Below are 6000 nucleotides of genomic sequence, written 5' to 3' on the forward strand. Positions count from 1 at the left end.
AACAGAAACAGTAGTGCAAGAGGAATAAAACTTGGTGAGGAACAGTGTCAAAAGGCAAACACCATGGCAAGACTGAGCACAGCAACAAGATAGTTATACTGCATCAGCAAAGTCTCTCCAAGGCAGAAATTCCAAGGAGACAGGGGTTTCCAGATATGCTGTCTTAGCTCTTCTGAAGAAGCACAAAGAAACAGGCAACATTGAGGACTGTAGATGAAGTGGCCAAGGAAACTTGGTGCAGCTTATGAAAATACATATCATGTTTACTTCCCTTCGTAATTGGAAGATGTCCACCAGTGACATAAGCTAAGAATTGAGAGAAACCAGAGAGACCCTGAAACACGCATTTAATGTCCGGAGAAATCTGGGTCGAGATTACATATGCAGCACATGCGTCAGGGCAACTGCTGAAACCCACGCCGCCCATAATTTCACCTTGCACATTGGGGTATTACATATACGGTGCAGGCAGTTCATAAAGTGCCGTAAGTTGGATAAACTAGTGATGTCCAGAAATGAGCATAAATACAAATTTCTGGAGTCGCCAGTGACTTAAGGCACGTTATAAACTGCCGGTGCCTAAGAAAATAAAAAAATATATAAAATCTCCCGTAAAAGTCTAACCCGCCTTCCAAAAATAAACCCGACACGTAAAACCCCTATATCCGCCATCAAACCTACATCGGAACTAATGATAAAAGTATTAACCCCTAAACCGACAACCCCCACAATACAATATGCCTAATTAAACTATTAACCTCTAATCAGCAATTATCCCACATCGCAATCTACCTAGTAAAAGTATTAACCCCTAAACTACTATTTTCAGGGAGTTATGGTGTTCACATACTCAGCTTGTTGCGCCTGCCTATGTGTGGCGAGGTAAAAATGAAGTAAAATGTTTCCATTTTCGCCGCGTAAGTCCTTGCACTGAATATGTGATACCGATTTACGACGCGGTTCTATGTTAGCTTATGGGAGTAAAAATAGCGGCCGAAGTGTAAAATATTTGCGCCGCATTTACATGCAACGCCGTATATGTTATACCAAAAACGCATAAAAAAACAGTGTCACCGGTTAATTCGAATTAGACAATAGAATGAGAGCTGCTTAAATCCTATTGGCTGATTTGAACAGCCAATAGGCTTTTAGCAGCCCTAATTCCTATTGGCTGATTCAAATTTCTAATTTGTAATTAGATAGTTTGTAATTTTTAGAGTAGTGTTAGGATTTTCTTAATGTGTAGTTTAGTTTTATTTAATTGGTAGTTAGTTTAATTTTAGTTTAATAATTATATTAGTTTAACTGTTAGTTTAAACTTAGTTTTTTTAATTTGACAGGTAGGTTTTAATTTAATTGAAGCTATGGAAATTGTAATTTTAATATAAAGTTAGGGGGTGTTAGGTTTAGGGGTTACTAGTTTAAATTACTTTATTGCAATGTGGGGGCTTTTGGTTTAGGGGTTAATAGTTTAATTTAGTATATTTCATTGTGGGGGGCTTTCGGTTTAGGGGTTAATAAGTTTATTATAGTTGCGGCGGTGTAGGGCTTAATAACTTTAGTATAGTGGGGGTGATGTGGGCAGATGGCAGATTAGGGGTTAATAATCTTTAAATAGTGTTTGCGATGCGGGAGGGCGGCAGTTTAGCGGTTAATAAGTTTATTATAGTGGTGACGTTGTCGGGGAGCGGCAGATTAGGGGTTAATAAGTTTATTATAGTGTTTGCGATGAGGGAGGACCTCGGTTTAGAGGTTAATAGGTAGTTTATGGGTGTTTAGTGTACTTTGTAACACTTTAGTTATGAGTTTTATGCTACAGCTTTGTAGTGTAAAACTCATAACTACTGACTTTAGCTTTTTAGCCTCACCGCAAAACCTGTAATACCGGCACTATAGGAATCCCATGAAAAAACTTACGGCTAGATTTAGAGTTCTGCGGCCAAAGGGGTGCGTTAGCTACGCGTGTATTTTTTCCCCCGCACCTTTTAAATACCACTGGTATTTAGAGTTCACAGAAGAGCTGCGTTAGGCTCCAAAAAGGGAGCGTAGAGCATAATTTACAGCCACTGCAACTCTCAATACCAGTGGTGCTTACGGATGTGGCCAGCTTAAAAAATGTGCTCGTGCACGATTCCCCCATAGGAAACAATGGGGCAGTTTGGGCTGAAAAAAAACCTAACAACTGCAAAAAAGCAGCGTTCAGATCCTAACGCAGCCCCATTGTTTCCTATGGGGAAACACTTCCTAAGTCTGCACCTAACACCCTAACATGTACCCCGAGTCTAAACACCCCTAACCTTACACTTATTAACCCCTAATCTGCCACCCCGCTATTGCTGACCCCTGCATATTATTTTTAACCCCTAATCTGCCGCTCCGTACACCGCCGCAACCTACGTTATCCCTATGTACCCCTAATCTGCTGCCCCTAACACCGCCGACCCCTATATTATATTTATTAACCCCTAATCTGCCGCCCCCAACATCGCCGCCACCTACCTACAATTATTAACCCCTAATCTGCCGACTGGACCTCACCACTACTCTAATAAATGTATTAACCCCTAAAGCTAAGTCTAACCCTAACACTAACACCCCCCTAAGTTAAATATAATTTTATTCTAACAAAATAAAATAATTCTTATTAAATAAATTAATCCTATTTAAAGCTAAATACTTACCTGTAAAATAAACCCTAATATAGCTACAATATAAATAATAATTATATTGTAGCTATTTTAGGATTAATATTTATTTTACATGCAACTTTGTATTTATTTTAACCAGGTACAATAGCTATTAAATAGTTAATAACTATTTAATAGCTACCTAGATAAAATAATTACAAAATTACCTGTAAAATAAATCCTAACCTAAGTTACAATTAAACCTAACACTACACTATCAATAAATAAATTAAATAAACTATCTATAATTATCTACAATTATATCAACTAAACTAAATTACAAAAAACAAACACTAAATTACAAAAAAAAACAACACTAAATTACAAAAATAAAAAAAAGATTACAAGAATTTTAAACTAATTACACCTACTCTAAGCCCCCTAAAAAAATAACAAAGCCCCCCAAAATAAAAAAATGCCCTACCCTATTCTAAAATAAAAATTGTAAAGCTCTTTTACCTTACCAGCCCTTAAAAGGGCCTTTTGCGGGGCATGCCCCAAAGAATTCTGCTCTTTTGCCTGTAAAAAAAAACATACACTACCCCCCCCCAACATTACAACCCACCACCCACATACCCCTAATCTAACCCAAACCCCCCTTAAATAAACCTAACACTAAGCCCCTGAAGATCTCCCTACCTTGTCTTCACCACGCCGGGTATCACTGATCTGTCCAGAAGAGGGTCCGAAGTTTTCCTTCTATCTGGCAAGAAGAGCTTCTCCAGAGGGTCCAAAGTCTTCATCCTATCCGGGCAGCAGTGGACATCCGGACCGGCAGACATCTTCATCCAAGCGGCATCTTCTATCTATCAAACATTTATTTGGATGAGCTATACAAATAAATGTTTGTGCTTTTTATATTAGGAACCTTTGCTGTTTTTTGTGATTTTACCGACTTTTGGATTCTAAGAAGTGAGTATGTCATGCTGCTCCCCGTTGCGCCGCTCTGGCTGTTTCCAGGGACGCAGTGGTTGCTGTGAGCACGTGGTGATGACGTCATCGCTGCATGTCAATTCCCCTCTCAAGCCGGTTGGATCCTTTGAAGTCCTTCTTGGCACGAATCAGCACCTATGTAACTACTTGCATAACTTAAATACACTGCCCAAGTATAGGACTTACTTTGTGTGCGCCTGGGTGTTACTTATTGCTGAATTGCTGGATTGCCTCATTGTTACTGAACTCTGCCTGTCTGACCACTCTGCTGTTTAAAGGGCCTGTAAACCTACCAAATAATGTAATATAACATTAGCCTAGCGCCAGCTTTTTAAATCAAAAGTATTTTATTAATATTTACCTACGAAAAAATGCAAAATTGTAAAAAAACCTGTAAGATTAGTTTTCGTAGGTAAATAATAATGAAATACTTTGATTTAGAAAGCTGGTGCTAGACTAATGTTATATAATTCTGCACTATGTGCAGAATTATATAACATTATTTGGTGGGTTTACATTCTGAACAGTTGCAGTTTGATGTCATTCATTCTCCTGCACAACCAGTTATCCTTGGTCTTCCTTGGCTACGTAAACACAATCCTTAATTCGACTGGACTGAAGGACAGTTGGCCTCCTGGGGAAAATGCTGTTTTCACTCCTGCATGGCAACGGTTACTCCACTACAACATATTCCTATAGCCAGCCTTCTGACTCCTTCTAACCTTCCCTCAGTATATGCAGACTTTACGGATGTCTTTGAAAAGAATGCAGCTGATGTGCCACCACCTCACCGCCCTTACGACTGCAAAACTGACCTCTTTCCTGGAGCCCTAATTCCTAAAGGAAGGACTTATCCACTGCCTAAAGCTGAAACCATAGCCATGGAAGAATATATCCAAAAGAATTTTGCTAAAGACTTCAATCGCCCTTTTTCCTCTCCTGCTGGGGCTGGGTTCTTTTTTACCAAAACACAAAGTCATTAATCCAGCACACAGCGACCCTTTTGCAAGCCACTCCAGAGCTCCACTCCAGTCTCTGTATCTTCAATAAAAAATCCACTGTGAGTAGCAGCCAACCAGATAATGTTTATTGTTTAACACAACAACAAAAGCAGCAATGTTTCGGTATTGCTACCTTAATCATGCTGATGCATGATTAAGGTAGCAATACCGAAACATTGCTGCTTTTGTTGTTGTGTTAAACAATAAACATTATCTGGTTTGCTGCTGGGTTCTTTTTTGTCAGTAAAAAGGATGGTAGATCCTGTATTGACTGAGCCCTAAACAACATAATGATCAAGAATTGTTATCCTATTCCCTTGATCGCTGAATTATATGATTCACTCCAAAATGCTAGCTACTTTACAAAATTAGATCTTCGTGGGGTGTACAATCTCATTCTCATCTTCCCGGGACATGAGTGGAAGACTGCCTTCAACACGAGATCAGGGCATTATGAGTACCTCGTAATGCCTTTTGGGCTGTGCAATGCCCCTGCTGTCTTTCAAGCATTCGTCAATTATGTCTTCCATGACCTCCTTAATCGTACTGTCATTATCTATTTGGATAACATCCTCATATTTTCCGCCACCCTGGATGAGCATCACGAACATGTGAAACAGGTGCTTCTTCGATTCAGAAACAATTCTCTGGTAGCCAAGTTGGAGAAATGTGAAATCGATCAAGTCCAGATTAAATTCCTTGGATATATTAGCTCTAAAGGTTTCGCCATGGATCCCACTAAGCTAACAGCAGTTCTGGAATGGCCTTGAAGGAGTTACAGCGATTCTTGGGGTTTTCCAACTATTATTGCAAGTTTATAAAGAATTTATCCAAGATTGTTGCTCCACTCACTAAGCGGACTAAACGGAACAGAGATTGGCCTCCAGTAGTTGTGGACGCCTTCTCTCATCTGAAGACGGGCTTCTGATTTACAGTTCACCTTAGAGGACGATGCCTCTTAAATAGGAGCTGGTGCAGTCTTAACCCAAAGAGACCCTTCAATCTCCAAGTTGCATCCTGTGACCTTTTTTTCTAAGCAGTTTTCTCCTGCAGAGAGGAATTACGACATGGGAAATTGTGAACTTCTAGCCATCAAGATGGCCCTTACTGAATGGCGTCACTGGCTAGAGGATACTACCAACCCCATTCAGATTCTCACGGATCACAAGAACCTGACGTACCTAGAGACTGCTCATTGACTCAATCCTTGACAGGCCAGGTGGGCCTTATTCTTTTCCCAAATAAACTTTATAGTCTCTTATCTTCCTGGGTCCAAGAATAAAAAAGCTGATGCCCTTTCCCATCATTTTTCTCAGTCTAATGACTCTTCTGAATCTCCTATCAAACACATCATACCTTCATCCTGTGTGGTTGCTCAG

Source organism: Bombina bombina, chromosome 6, assembly GCF_027579735.1.
Source record: "Bombina bombina isolate aBomBom1 chromosome 6, aBomBom1.pri, whole genome shotgun sequence".
Classification (NCBI taxonomy): Eukaryota; Metazoa; Chordata; class Amphibia; order Anura; family Bombinatoridae; genus Bombina; species Bombina bombina.